The 16,414-nt window shown below is 46.0% G+C and overlaps 2 protein-coding genes across 2 annotated transcripts in view; one reads left to right on the top strand and one right to left on the bottom strand.

Moving 5' to 3' along the window:
• Nucleotides 1–16,414, top strand: part of BNIP3 (BCL2 interacting protein 3) — a 200,426-nt gene that overhangs the window by 84,564 nt on the left and 99,448 nt on the right. The gene's annotated exons all lie outside the window — the stretch shown is intronic.
• The window catches only part of JAKMIP3 (Janus kinase and microtubule interacting protein 3), a 135,819-nt gene that overhangs the window by 108,480 nt on the left and 10,925 nt on the right, over nucleotides 1–16,414 (bottom strand).

Raw genomic sequence — 16,414 nt, 5'->3', positions numbered from 1 at the left:
GGGGTAAATGGACCACAAGCTTAGAAACCCACCGTGATTTTCACTAAATCTCCTAAAAGACAGATTGAGAATTATTAAGGACTTGGTTTAGAACCTTTGTTTCTAACTGTATGTTTTTCAGTGAAGTTGATTTATGTTGATCTTGTACAAACCCCTAATCATTCTCAGGAAACAGATTTGAAGTTGTTAGTAGTGGAATTTGGTGGGGAGGGAGGGAATGAAAAGATGCTTTCAGATAAATAAAAGCGTCACTGAGTCTGGCCCCTGCAGAGTGGGGGGAGTTAGGATTTAAGGGGAACCGGGAACTCCCTCTTTCTCTCCCTGGCTCACAGTGCCCTGCTGCGAGGCAGACAGCCCTTTGGAGGTTTTTATTTATTTATTATATTTTTAAATTTTTATTTATCTATTTATTTTGAGACAGAGTCTCACTGTTACCCAGTCTGGAGTGCAATGGCACGATCTCAGCTCACTGCAACCTCCACCTCCCAGGTTCAAGTGATTCTCCTGCTCAGGCTCCTGAGAAGCTGGAATTACAGGCACCCACCACCACGCCCAGCTGATTTTAGTATTTTTAGTAGAGACGGTGTTTCAACATGTTGGCCAGGGTGGTCTCGAACTCCTGACCTCAGCTGACCCGCCCACCTCAGCCTCCCAAAGTGCTGGGATTACAGGCGTGAGCCACCGTGCCTGGCTGGGAGGTATTTTTTTAAATGGTTCCCAAACCCAGCTGAGTATAAGAACACCCTGAGGAGATTTACTGAGTATGGCCTGTCTCTCCAGGAGGACAAAGTGCCCAGGACTTCACCCGCAGCTCCTGATCACAAGACCAGTGACGCAAATCCAGCTCTGAGAGAGGAGCGCTGTGGTAGAGAGCCCCCTTCCTCACTGCAAACACCCCTGGTGTGGCCGGAGATCACGGTGAAGACTACATCCAGGGTGGGAGAAGCCCAGTGGGGGTTCCGGGGGCTCTGGCAGTCACTCAGCACCCAGGAGAAGAGCAACGCCACTCAGCTGGCCTCGCTGTGATACCTAGAAGGGCCCTTATGGGACGTCCACACTCTGATCTGCATTGGCCACTCCGATGGATGCTAAAGATGCTTCAAGATGGAGAAGAGGCTGTTTCATCCCACAACAACCCACATAGTCCTCTGGAAGTGCCATGAGGGACTTTCTGAAGAGAAGCATGGGATCATCGACAAACTCTCTGCATTGACTTCAACACGTTCACATTTTTATCAATAAATGTTTAGACGGTGACAGTGAGCCATCAGTCCTCATCTGCAGAACTGAATCTAGCACATTTCACTTTTTATCGACAGGTGATCTTGGCTGGGCACAGTGGCTGAGGCCTGTAATCCCAGCACTTTAGGAGGCCAAGGCGGGAGGATCACTTGAAACCAGGAGTCTGAGACTAGCCTAGACAACAGAGGGAGACCCCATCTCTGCAACAAATAAATTAGCCAGGTGGGCGCCTGTGGTCCCAGCTCCCTGGGAGGCTAAGGTGGGAGGATCTCTTGGGCCTGGGACGTCAAGGCTGCAGTGAGCTGTGACCATGTCACTGTACTCCAACCTGGACAACAGAGGAAGACCTTGTCTCCAAGAAAAAAAAAGAAGAAAGAAAAAGAAAGAGAAAAAGAAGGAAGGAAGGAAAGAAGGGAAGGGAAGGAAGCGGATTGCTCCTGCAGGACCTGGGAGACATCCCAAATACTGTGAGTGCCCAAGCTATGGAAGTGGAAAAGGGGGACCGTTCACCCCCAAACACACACCCCCACTGTGGAACCTGAAGATCTAGATCACGGCAGAAGATTCTGAGCTCACCTGGAGCTGAGCCGAGCGAAATACAGGGGCAGAGGAAGCAGCGGGAAAAGGCTGTTGGCTCTCTGGGTTTCCTAGGAAGCCATTTCTGCCTTACCTCAGAGGGGTCCTTGGGGAGGGCAGCCAGAGGCCCTGGGGAAAGGCCACAGGGAGAAGGAAACCTCCAGCTGAACTTTGTAACAATTCCAACCTAAGGAGAAGCCTCCTGGCCAGAACTTGGGGGAGGGCGTGAATCCAGTGTACAGACTCCGCAGGTGGAGGAAGAATGAAAGTTCCGCTTTCACAGCTGGGAGGCAGGTAGCCAGGGGCAAGTTCTCAGCCCTGCTCGCCCACTGCCTGGAAACAGACTCGAGGCTGCTGTGGGGGCACAGTGGGAGTGAGACCCGCCCTTTGATTTGTGTGGGAGCTGGGTGAGGCCTGTGCTGCCGGCTTGCCCCCACTTCCTTGACAACCTGCATGACTCAGCAGAGGCAGCCATAATTCTCCTAGGTACACAACTCCATTAACCTGGGAATCTCATCCCCATGCCCCACAGCAGCCGCAGCAAGACCTGCCCAAGAGAGTCTGAGCTCAGACACTAGTCCCGCCCCAACCTGATGGTCCCTCCCCATCCAGCCTGGTAGCTGAAGACAAAGGGCACATACTCTTAGGAGTTCTAGGGCCCCACTCACCATGGGATCCTCTCCATGCTGCCACAGCGGATGCTCTCTGGAAAGCTCCACCTCCCAGCAGAAGGCCAACCAGCACAAAAATACAGCATTAGACCACCAAAGCTAAGGCCATGGCATCCCCTGACACCTCCACCAGAATAGGTGCTGGTATCCATGGCTGAGAGGCCCACAGATGGTTCACATCACAGCTCTCTGGGCAGACAACCGCCAGTACCAGCCTGGAGCCTGGTAGACTTGCTGGGTGGCTGGACCCAGAAGAGAGATAACAATCATTACAGCTCACCTCTTGGGAAGCAACATCCATAGGAAAAGGGGCAGCGCACTACATCACGGGAACACCCCATGGGACAAAAGAATCTGAACAACAGCCTTCAGCCTGAAACTCACCCTCTGACAGAACCTACCCAAATGAGAGCAAACCAGAAAACCAACTCTGGAAATATGACAAAATAAGGTTCTTTAACACCCCCCACCAAAATCACAATAGCTCACCCACAATGGATCCAAACCAAGCAGAAATCCCTGATAAACCTAAAAAAGAATTCAGAAGGTCAATTATTAAGTTAACCAAGGAGGTACCAGAGAAAGGCAAAGCCCAATTTAAGGAAATCAAGAAAATGATACAAGTCAGGAGTTCAAGACCAGCCTGGGCAACATGGTGAACCCCATGTGAACCCCATGGTGAACCTACTAAAAATATAAAAATTAGCTGGGCATGGTGGCAGGCGCCTGTAGTCACAGCAACTTGGGAGGCTGAGGCAAGAGAATTGTTTGAACCTGGGAGGCAGAGGTTGCAGTGAGCTGAGATCACACCACTGCACTCCAGCCTGGGTGACAGAGTAAGACTCCATCTCAAAAAAATAAAAAAAATAAAAAAATAAAAGAAATGAGGGGAGAAATATTCAGTGAAATTGAATAAAAAACACTCAAGACTTCAGGAAACAATGGACGCACTTATAGAAATGCAAAATGCTCTGGAAAGTCTCAGCAATAGAATCAAACAAGCAGAAGAAAGAACTTCAGAGCCTGAAGACAAGGTTTTCGAATTAACCCAATCCAACCAAGACAAAGAAAAAAGAACAAGATAATATGAACAAAGCCTCCAAGAAGTCTGGGATTATGTTAAATGGCCAAACCTAAGAATAATTGGCATTCCTGATGAAGAAGAGAAATCTAAAAGTTTGGAAAACATATTTGGGGGAACAATCAAGGAAAACTTCCCCAGCCTTGCTAGAGACCTAGACATCCAGATACAAGAAGCTCAAAGAACACCTGGGAGATTCATCCCCAAAAGATCATTGCCTAGGCACATTGTCATCAGGTTATCCAAAGTTAAGATGAAGAAAAGAATCTTAAGAGCTATGAGGCAAAAGCACCAGGTAACCTATAAAGGAAAACCTATCAGATTAACAGAAGATTTCTCAGCAGAAACCCTACAAGCTAGAAGGGATTGGGGCCCTATCGTCAGCCTCCTTAAACAAAACAATTACCAGCCAAGAATTTCGTATCCAGTGAAACTAAGCTTCATAAATGAAAGAAAGATACGCCTTTTCCAAACAAATGCTGAGAGAATTTGCCACTACCAAGCCAGCACTACAAGAACTGCTAAAAAGAGCTCTAAATCTTGAAACAAATCCTGGAAAAACATCAAAACAGAACCTCTTTAAAGCATAATCTCACAGGACCTATAAAACAAAAACACAATTTAAAAAAAAAAGTCAAGTTATACATGCAACAAATAGCATGCTGAATGAAACAGCACCTCGCATCTCAATACTAATATTGAATGTAAATTGCCTAAAGGCTTCACTTAAAAGATATGGAATTGCAGAATGGATAAGAATTCACCAAGTATCTGCTGCTTTCAAGAGACCCACCTAACACACAAGGACTCACATAAACTTAAGGTAAAGGGGTGGAAAAAGGCATTCCATGGAAATGGACCCCAAAAGGGAGAAGGAGTGGTTATTATTATATCAGACAAAACAAACTTTAAAGCAACAGCAATTTAAAAAGGCAAAACGGGACATTATATAATGATAAAAGGCCTTGTCCAACAGGAAAATGTCACAATCCTAATTATATATGCACCTAACACTGGAGCTCCCAAATTTATAAAACAATTACTACTAGACCTAAAAAAAGAAATAGACAGCAACACAATAATAGTGGGGAACTTCAATACTCCACCGATGGCACTAGACAGGTAATCAAGACAGAAAGTCAACAAAGAAACAATGGATTTAAACTATACCCTGGAACAAATGGACTTAATGGATATTTACAGAACATTCTACCCACAACTGCAGGACACATTCCATTCAACAGCACATGGAACTTTCTCCAAGATGGACCATATGATTGGCCACAAAACAAGTCTCAATAAATTTAAGAAAACTAAAATTATATTAAGCATTCTTTCAGACCACAGTGGAATAAAACTGGAAATCAACTCCAAAAGGAACCTTCAAAACCATGCAAATACATGGAAATTAAATAACCTGCTCCTGAATGATCACTGCATCAACAATGAAACCAAAATGAAAATTAAAAAATTCTTCAAACTGAACAACAATAGTGATCTATAAAAACCTCTGGGATACAGCAAAGGCAGTGCTAAAAGGGAAGTTCATAGCCCTAAACACTTACATCAAAAAATCTGCAAGAGCACAAACAATCTAAGGTCACACCTCAAGAAGCTAGTGAAACAAGAACAAACCAAACCCAAACCCAGCAGAAGAAAGGAAATAACCAAGATCAGAGCAGAACTAAATGAAATTGAAACAAAAAATAAATACAAAGGATAAATGAAACGAAAAGCTGGTTGGTTGAAAAGAGAAATAAGGCTGGGCACGGTGGCTCACACCTGTAATCCTCACGTGCTACTAAAAACACCCTTACGTGCACAAACTAGAAAACCTAGCAGAGACAGATAAATTCCTGGAAAGACACAACCCTCCTGCTTAAATCAGGAAGAACTAGATACTCTGAACAGACCAATAACAAGCAGCGAGACTGAAATGGTAATAAAATAATTAACAACCAAAAAATCCAGGACCAGATGGATTCACAGCTGAATTCTACCAGACATTCAAAGAAAAATTGGTACCAATCCTATTGACACTATTCCACAAGATAGAGAAAGAGGGAATCCTCTCTAAATCATTCCATGAAGCCAATATCACCCTAACATCAAAACAAGGAAAAGACATAACCAAAAAAGAAAACTAGACCAATATCCTTGATGAACATAGATGCTAAAAACCTTAACAAAATACTAGCTGGCTGGGCACGGTGGCTCAAGCCTGTAATCCCAGCACTTTGGGAGGCTGAGATGGGCGGATCACGAGGTCAGGAGATCGAGACCATCCTGGCTAACACAGTGAAACCCCGTCTCTACTAAAAAATACAAAAAACTAGCCAGGCGAGGTGGCGGGTGCCTGTAGCCCCAGCTACTCAGGAGGCTGAGGCAGGGGAATGGCATAAACCCGGGAGGTGGAGCTTGCAGTGAGCTGAGATCCGGCCACTGCACTCCAGCTCGGGTGACAGAGTGAGACTCCATCTCAAAACAAAAACAAAACAAAAAACAAAAACAAAAATAATAGCTAACTGAATTCAACAACATATCAAAAAGATAGTCCACCATGATCAAATGGGTTTCATACCAGGAATGCAGGGATGGTTTAACATATGCAGGTCAATAAATGTGATACACCACATAAACAGAATTAAAAACAAAAATCACGTGATCATCTTAATAGATGCAGAAAAAGTATTCGACAAAATCCAGCATCCCTTTATAATTAAAACTCTCAGCAAGACTGGCATACAAGGGACATAACTCAATGTAATAAAAGCCATCTATAACAAACCCACAGCCAACATCATACTGAATGGGGAAAAGCTGAAAGCATTCCCTCTGAGAACTGGAACAAGACAAGGATACCTACTCTCACCACTTCTCTTCAACATAGTACTGGAAGTCCCAGCCAGAGCAATCAGACAAGAGAAGGAAATAAAGGGCACCAAAATCAGTAAAGAGGAAGTCAAATTGTCGCTGTTTGCTGATGATCTGATTGTATACCTAGAGAACCCTAAAGACTCCTCCAAAAAGCTGCTAGAACTGATAAAAGAATTCAGCAAAATTCCCGGATACAAAATTAAAGCACACAAATCAGTAGTGCTCCTTATACACCAATAGCAACCAAGCTGAGAATCAAATCAAGAACCAAACCCCTTTTACAATAGCTGCAAAATAAATAAAATACTTAGGAATACACCTAACCAAGGAGGTGAAAGACCTCTACAAGGAAGACCATAAAACACTGCTGAAAGAAACCATAGATAACACAAATGAGCGGAAACACATCCCATGCTGGTGGATGGGTAGAATCAATATTGTGAAAATGCCCATACTGCCTAAAGCAATCTACAAATTCAATGGAACTCCCATCAAAATACTACCATAATTCTTCACAGAACTAGAGAAAACAATCCTAAAATTCACATGAAATCAAAAAAGAGCCCGCACAGCCAAGCAAAACTAAGCAAAAAGAACAAATCTGGAAGAATCACATTACCTGATTTCAAGCTATACTATAAGGCCATAGTCACCAAAACAGCATGGTACTGGTATAAAAATAGGCATGTAGACCAGTGGAACAGAATAGAGAACAGAATAGAGAATTTTGGGTTCAAATAAACCCAAATACTTACAGCCAACTGATCTTTGACAAAGCAAGCAAAAACAAAGTGGGGAAAGGACACCCTTTTAACAAATGGTGCTGGGATACCTGGGTAACCACATGTAAGAGAATGAAATTGGATCCTCATTCTCTTACCCTATATAAAGATCAACTCAAGATGGATTAAGGACTTAAATCTAAGACCTGAAACTATAAGAATTCTAGAAGATAACATCAGAAAAACTCTTCTCGACATTGGCTTAGGCAAGAATTTCATGACCAAGAACTCAAAAGCAAATGCAATAAAAACAAAGATAAATAGTGGGGACTTAATTAAACTAAAGAGTTTTTGCACAGCAAAAGGAATAGTCAGTAGACTGAAGAGACAACTCAGAGAATGGGAGAAAAATCTTCACAATTTATACATCTGACAAAGGACTAATATCCAGAATCTACAATGAACTCAAACAAATTAGCAAGAAAAAAAACACAATCCCACCAAAGAGTGGGCTAAGAACATGAATAGACAATTCTTGAAGATATACAAAATGGTCAACAAACATATGAAAAATGCTCAACATCACTAATGATCAGGGAAATGCAAATCAAAACCACAATGCGATACCCCCTTACTCCTGCAAGAACAGCCATCATAAAAAAATCAGAAAAGAGTAGATGTTGGCGTGGATACAGTGAACAGGGAACACTTCTGCGCTGCTGGTGGGAATGTAAACCAGTACATCCACTATGGAAAACAGTGTGGAGATGCCTTAAAGAACTAGATCTACCATTTGATCCAGCAATCCCACTACTGGGCATCGACCCAGAGGAAAAGAAGTCAGTATACAAAAAAGATACGTGTACATGTATGTTTATAGCAGCACAATTCGCAATTGCAAAAATGTGGAACCAGCCCAAATGCCCATCAATCAACAAGTGAATAAAGAAACTGTGGTGTATATATATATATGATGGAATACTACTCAGCCATAAAAAGGAATGAATTAATGGCATTCACAGCAACCTGGAGGAGATTGGAGACTATTATTCCAAATGAAGTAACTTAGGAATGGAAAACCAAACACTGTATGTTCTCACTCGTAGGTGGAGCTAAGCTACAAGGAGGCATAAGAATGACACAATGGACTTTGGGGACTCAAGGGGAAAGGGTGGGAAGTGGGTGAGGGATAAAAGACTACAAATTAGGTGCAGTGTATACTGTTCGAGTGATGGGTGTACCAAAAGTCTCACAAATCACCACTAAAGAACTTACCCATGTAATCAAACACCACCTGTTCCCCAATAACCTTTGGAAATAAAAAATTTAAAACATAATAATTTAAAAATTATTTAAAGAGAAGCAAAAAAATAAAATTCAGTGCCCCCCCCACACACACACAGCAAACAATGCCCAATGTCTGGCATCTAATCAAGAATGGCCAGGTTGGGTTTGGTCAATGGGAAGCAAAATAATAAAAATTAAATTTAAAACATTGCCAAGCATGCAATGAGCAGAGACCTGGGACTCACGATGAGGAGGGTAAACCTGACCCACAGAGACAAACGCAGACGTGATACAGATGACAGAATTCGTAGGCAGAGACAGGAAAACAGCCAGATAAGTAAAATCCCTGTGTGCAGGAAAGCAGAGGAAGACAGTGGCCAATTAAGAAGAGACATGCAAAGATTTTAAAAGACCCAAATCAACCAGGCCGATGAGGACTGCTCTGTAGGGAAGCGACGTGTGGTTCTCTGTGTACTGCTGCTCCTGTACCTCAGGAAAGGGTCATGTTTCCCCGAGACTCCTCAGAAAGGCCGGTTGGCTCAGCAGAACCACAAACCCAAGCAGTGGGGCTTGCTCATCGCTGCAGCTAGACCTGTGCTGCACATAAAAGAACAGGAGGCCAAGAATAACCGAGGCAACTGTGACGACGAAGGCAGAACCAGGGGCCTCACACTACCCATACCCGGACCTCTTCAACGGCACTTTAGTAAAGATGCAGGCACTGGGACAAGAACAGACAAGACTCAGAGGATTCACTCCAGAGCTCAGGAGCCGACCGACACGTGAGCAGTCGCTGGTCTGTGATGCAGGTAATACTGTGAGGCACCGGGCAAAGGCAGTCTTTTTTCTCAATGGTGCTGAGTTAACTGGACATTCACACGGAAAAATATAGCTTGCTCCTACCATAGACAAAAAATCATTTTTCCGGCCAGGGTGCGGTGGCTCAAGCCTATAATCCCAGCACTTTGGGAGGCCGAGACGGGCAGATCATGAGGTCAGGAGATCGAGACCATCCTGGCTAACACGGTGAAACCCCGTCTCTACTAAAAATACAAAAAAAATTAGCCAGGCGAGGTGGCGGGCGCCTGTAATCCCAGCTACTCGGGAGGCTGAGGCAGAATGGTGTGAACCTGGGAGGCAGAGCTTGCAGTGAGCTGAGATCCGGCCACTGCACTCCAGCCTGGGCAACAGAGCGAGACTCTGTCTCAAAAAAAAAAAAAAAATCATTTTCCAATGGATTGCAGATAACAATGTGAAAGGTAAAACAATAATCTTATAGAAGCAAACATAGGAGAAATAAATCCTGGGTTTACAAATAAGTGTGAGTTCACATATAAAATGATTTTTGACAAGGGTACTAAGACTACTCAATGGGAAAACTGGATGCCCACATGCAAAAGAATGAAGTTGGACTCTTACCTTACACCCTATGGAAAAGTTAACTTAAAATGGATCAAAGACCTAAACGTAAGACCTTAAAGTACAAAACTCGAGAAAAAACAATTAAGGCAAAAGCTTCACGACATTTTAAGGATGATCACTTGAGTATGACATCAGTGCAGAGGCAATAAGAGTAAAAATAGATAAATTGGACTATGGCAAAATTTAAAACTTTTGTGCATCATAGGGCATAATCAACAGGCTGAAAGGACAACCTGTGGGATGGGAGAAAATATTTGCAAATCATATCTCATAAGGGGTTCGTGGCCAGGATAAAGAATTTCTATAACTTGGCCAGGCACAGTGGCTCTTGCCTGTAATCCCAGCACTTTGGGAGGCTGAGGTGGGCAGACTGCTTGAGGTTGGGAGTTTGAGACCAGCCTGGCCAACATGGTGAAACTTGTCACTACTAGGAAAAAAAAAATGAGTTGGGCATGGTGGCATATGCCTGTAGTTCCCGCTACTCAGAAGGCTGAGACAGGAGAATTGCTTGAACTCGGGAGGCAGCGGTTGCAGTGAGCCGAGATTGTACCACTGCACTCCAGCCTGGGGCGACAGAGAGAGCCTCCATCTTTTAAAAAAAAAAAAAAAAAAAAAAATCCTATAACTTGATAGCAAGAAAATAAATAATCTGATCTTAAAATTAGGAAAGGATTTGAATACACATTTCTCCTAAGAAGATATACAAATGGCCAATAAGCACATAAAAAGGTGTTCAACATCACAAATTGTCAGGAAAGCGCAAATCAAAACCACTATGCATACCACCTCACACCCATTAGGCTGGCTATGATCAAAAACCAAAAAACAGTAAGTATTAGTAAGGGTGTACAGAAACTGGAACCCTGGTTCACTGTTGGCACAAATGTCAAATGGTGCAGCCACTGTGGAAAACAGTATGATGGATCCTCAAAAACAATCTTTTTGAGTGGGGTCTCACACTGTTGCGCAGGCTGGAGTGCAGTGGTGATCATAGCTCACTGCAGCCTCCAACTCCTGGGCTCAAGCACTTCTCCTGCATCAGCCTCCTGAGTAGCTGGGATTACAGGTGTGAGCCACCATGCCCTCAAAATATTAAAAACAGAATTGAAAACAGGGTCTGGAAGAGACAGTTGTCCACCCGTGTTCACAGCAGCAGTATTCACCATGGCCTAGGGGCAGACACCACCCACCCAAATATCCTTTGACAGATGAATGGATAAGCAAGATGTGGTCTACACACAAGATGGAACATGATTCAGCCTGAAGAAGGAAGAAAATTCTGATATGTGCCACAACACGGAGGCACGAGGTCTTTGGAACAAACTCATAGAAACGGAAGATGGAAGGTGGCCGCCAGGGCTGGAGGAGGGGAAGTGAGGAGCTTTTTTTTTTTTTTTTTTTTTTTTTTTAGACGGAGTCTCGCTCTGTCGCCCAGGCTGGAGTGCAGTGGCACGATCTCAGCTCACTGCAAGCTCCACCTCCCGGGTTCACGCCATTCTCCTGCCTCAGCCTCCCGAGTAGCTGGGACTACATACAGACGCCCGCTGCCTCGCCCGGCTAGTTTTTTTGTATTTTTAGTAGAGATGGGGTTTCACCATGTTAGCCAGGATGGTCTCGACCTCCTGACCTCGTGATCCACCCAACCTCGGCCTCCCAAAGTGCTGGGATTACAGGCTTGAGCCACCGCACCCGGCCGTGAGGAGCTGTTTAATGGGGACAGAGTTTCAGTTTTACAAGATGAAAAAGTTCTGGACATTGGTTTCACAATAATGTGAATATACGTAACACTACTGAAGTGTACGCTTAAAAATGGCTAAGATTGTAAAAATTATGTCATGTCTCTTTTACCACAGTTAAAATTTAAAAACTGGTGGCATAATCATGTTTCATGTCCCAATCTTGATTCTTTTATATGTAAATAGTGTCAACGCTCCTGGCTCATTTCCATTTTGGTATCCCTGCAGCCAACTGCTGGCATGTGTGTGTAAACAAACAACTTTTAATCCTCAAAAGAAAAAAAACAAAAACGAAAATGCATGCACTCCAGTGCTACAGCTGAATTCTGCTAACAACCCAAAGTGCAAGAGCTGAGACCCAGGAAAGGCAGTGGGGCCAGCGCCTGGAATGAGCCCCATCCCAGACTTCAGAGAGAACAGCAAGAGGCAGCAAAGGGACCCGTCTAATGAGGGGAACTCTATGCAAATTTGTCATGGCAGCAAGAGAAAACAAATGCAGATCCCACTACCAGAAGCGGGGCTACCGGGGTCCACAGACCCCTGCACTGTGGGGCTGGGCTGTCCACTTCCAGGCCAGGCGTCCACGTTGTGGGGGCCACCATGAGCCAGGCCCAGGCCTCCTCTGCCTCAGCAGCTGGCTGTGGGGTCTCCTGAAAGCCGCAGGTGCCAGGAGAGAGGGTGTCAGCGCAGGAGTGGACATTCAGGTCACTCCCACGTGCTGCTGACCCTTCAGGGCCACCCAGCCCTGTGCCTGCTGAACGCCATGGCCTGTGCAGTCAGACAACACCGGCTCGTGACGGGCAGCTCAGGACGCAAGGCAGCCACGGCCAATCTTCCAGCCCCTCCTAGGCCTGGCAGCCGGCACAGTGGCAGCACGACAGAAGAGGAGCACACTCCGGGAGGCTCTGGCTGCCAGGCCAAGGCAGCAGCTTCAAATGGGCCTGGGGAGAAAGCGGCAAACTTTGTTTCAAACAGAAAAACAATTCTCTAGTCCAAATAATGTGGTTTTTACCCAACTGGAAAAGAAATCCCGGCCGGGCGCGGTGGCTCAAGCCTGTAATCCCAGCACTTTGGGAGGCTGAGACGGGCGGATCACAAGGTCAGGAGATCGAGACCATCCTGGCTAACACGGTGAAACCCCGTCTCTACTAAAAAATGCAAAAAAACTAGCTGGGCGGGTTGGCGGGCGCCTGTAGTCCCAGCTACTCGGGAGGCTGAGGTAGGAGAATGGCGTAAACCTGGGAGGCGGAGCTTGCAGTGAGCTGAGATCCGGCCACTGCACCCCAGCCTGGGCGACAGAGCAAGACTCCGTCTCAAAAAAAAAAAAAAAAAAAAAGAAATCCCAAAACCTCATGAGTGACCAGATGATTGAGCAGGAGGGGCACATGGCCAGAGACAGGACACCCCACGCGGAGAAAGCCCTTGTGCTCGGCGGGAGAGGGGGCGTGTTACGTGCAGGGAATGGGCTGCTGGGCTGCTGACTGTGAGGAAAAATGAATCTATGGATCACCGCCTTTCTACCTTAAAATTCTAAATGGATTAAAGGGAATTAAAGGTGAAAAAAGTCAAAGCATTAAAACCACTGGGAAAAAGCAAAAGTGAGCATTTTTCAAATCTCTGGAGAGGAGAGGCCTTTCTAGGCTTAAAAAAGATAAAAGGAATATACAAAAGGAAAAACACATCAATCCCACCAAATGAAATACTTCCACATCTTTATTATAAACGTGTGATGCAACTGAGAGACTAGAAACCAGTCCAAATAACCTTTGCAGTAAATACAACAAAAAGCATCTTTACTATATCAGGAGGTTGTGAAATTTGATAACAAAACCAATAAGATCTCCCTAGATAAACTGGTAACTATCAAAAGAGGTAATTTACAAACAAGGTAACAAAAGCGTTTTTATAAAAACACAAGAGGCTGGGTGAGGTGGCTCACACCTGTAATCCTAGCACTTTGGGAGGCCAAGACAGGCAGATCACCTGAGGCCAGGAGTTTGAGACCAGCCTGGCCAACATAGCGAAACCCCGTCTCTACTAAAAATATAAAAATCAGCCAAGTGTGGTGGCACACGACTGTAGTCTCAGCTACTCAGGAGGCTGAGGCAGGAGAATCTCTTGAACCTGGGAGGTGGAGGTTGCAGTGAGCCGAGACCATGCCATTGTACTTCAGCCTGGGTGACAGAGTGAGACTCCACCTCAAAAAAAAAAAAAAAATATTATCTGGGCATTGTTGCGGGCACCTGTAATCCCAGCTACTCTGGAGGCTGAAGCAGGAGAATCGCTTGAACCCAGGAGGTGGAAGTTGCAGTGAGCTGAGATTGTGCTATTGCACTCCAGCCGGGGCAACAAGGGTGAAACTCCGTCTCAAAAAATAAATAAATAAAAACGAGAAAACCACCTTCGCTTAAGATGTAGAAAATCACAAGAGAATGTTGCTCCCATCCTGGAAACAAACAAAACCACCCCATCTACAGAATCATGTCTTCCTGGAGTCACTGATGAGCTCCGGGCCCCCCGAGGGGCTGAATTCCAAATGGTGACAAACCCTCAAATGGCCCAGGATCCCCACGTCGGCCGGGGACAGGAGACAGTGGGCGAGGACTCTTCGGGCCCCCTGTGGCCCAGTGTGCCCTTCAGAAGAGCTGCGACCAAGTTCCCAGAGAGGGGATGGCACCAGGCACCCACAAGAAAGGCTGAGAGGGACAGAAGACAGGAAGCGGCCCCAGGTGCAGGTACCGGACACCCGCTGCCCAGAACCCTCTTTCGGACAAAGCCAATGGGGGAAGCACAGCAAGCTCTCTCCCCAGGTCACCAGGAGGGGAGGAAGCAGAGGCGCCCTTCTTCCTGGATCTGCCTCCTCTAGGCTAAGCATGGAAGCAAAACCTTTTCCTCCTGAGCACGGAGAGGAAGCCATGTGGGCAGAAGTTGGTCGCCGCTTGGGGAAGAGCAGAAAACTCTCACGTGCTGGGGTGGAGGCGGAAGGTGGAGCAGCTGTCTGAAGACGACGTGGCCACCACAGACCCGGGGCCACCACAGGCCAGCCCTCACGCCGTCAGACCCGGGGCCACAACAGGCCAGCTCTCACACTGCTGTCAGACCCGGGGACACCGCAGGCCAGCCCTCACGCCATCAGACCCGGGGTCACCGCAGGCCAGCACTCACACTGCTGTCAGATCCGGGGCCACCACAGGCCAGCACTCAATCTGTCAGACCCGGGGCCACCGCAGGCCAGCTCTCACACTGCTGTCAGATCCGGGGCCACCACAGGCCAGCACTCAATCTGTCAGACCCGGGGACACCGCAGGCCAGCCCTCACGCTGTCAGACCCAGGGTCACCGCAGGCCAGCTCTCACACTGCTGTCAGACCCGGGGACACCGCAGGCCAGTCCTCATGCGCTCAGACCCAGGGTTGCGCAGGCCTGTCGCCATGCCATCAGACCTGGGGCCCCACAGGCCAGCCCTCACGCCATTGGACCTGGGGCCACCGTGGTCCAACCATCCACCACAGGTGTAAACCAAAGAGAACGGAAACACAAGGCCACACAAAAACACACACAGGTACGTTCACGGCAACATGATTCACAACTGGCCAAAAAGTGGAAATGACCCAAACATTAGTCAACTCGTGAACGGGTAAACAAAATGCGGTCTATCCACGCGATAGGATATTATTCCAGCCATGAAAAGGAATGAAACCCTGACGCACACGACAACATGGATGAACTCAGAAAACCCCACGCTAAGTGAAGGCAGCCGGACACAAAAGGCCACAGAGTGTATTATTCCATTTATGTGACGTGCCCAGAAGAGGCGAATTTACAGAGGAAGAAGGGAGATGCGTGGCTGCCAGGGACTGGGGGCAGGGAGGGTGGGGAGTGACTGCTCAAGGGTCCGGAGTTCCTTCTGGGGGCGATGGAAATGTTCTGCGCTTGTGGTGATGGTTGTGCAACTCTGTAAATGCACTAAAATCCTATGAATGCACACTTGAGTGGACAAACTCTGTGGTATGTGAGTTATATTTTATTAAAACTGTTACCAAAAAAAAACAAAAAAGGAGAAGTAAACATTTCCAGACAGACACAAGTTGAAAGGAGTTGTGGCCCACAGACCTACATTACAAAAACTGTTAAGGAAGTTCTTCAGGGGATGAGATGTTGTCAAATGGAAACTGAATTTACATAAAGAAATGAAGCATTCTCAAAACAGTAAAATTGAGGGTATATAAAAAGACTTTTTTATTTTTATTCATTTGGAAGGATAAGAGATTATGCACAGAAAAACTAGCAACAAGGCATTGGAGGGTTCCTAACATATATAGAAGTATTTGAGGCAGGGCGCAGTAGATTACAGGCACGAGCACTTTGGCAGGCCAAGGTGGGCAGATCACCTGAGGTCAGGAGTTCAAGACCAGCCTGGCCAATGTGGCAAAACCCTGTCTCTACTAAAAATACATAAATTAGCCAGGTGTGGTGGTGCATGCCTGTAATCCCAGCTACTCTGGAGGCTGAGATAGAAGGATCACCTGAACCCAGGAGGCAGAGTTTGCAGTGAGCCAAGATCACACCACTGCACTCCAGCCTGGGTGACAGAGTGAGGCTGCCTTTAAAAAAAAAAAAAATAGTGAAGTATATGAAAACAATAGCCAAGAAAAAAAAAAAAAAAGAAAAAGAAAAACTTAAAGGGAGCATTATTTCTTTAAGAAGGACTGTGAATGGCCGGGTGTGGTGGCTCACGCCTGTAATCCCAGCACTTTGGGAGGCCGAGGTGGGCGGATCACAAGGTCAGGAGATCGAGACC

Source organism: Macaca thibetana, chromosome 9 (assembly GCF_024542745.1).
Source record: "Macaca thibetana thibetana isolate TM-01 chromosome 9, ASM2454274v1, whole genome shotgun sequence".
Classification (NCBI taxonomy): Eukaryota; Metazoa; Chordata; class Mammalia; order Primates; family Cercopithecidae; genus Macaca; species Macaca thibetana.
This window is presented reverse-complemented; position numbering and strand designations above follow the sequence as displayed.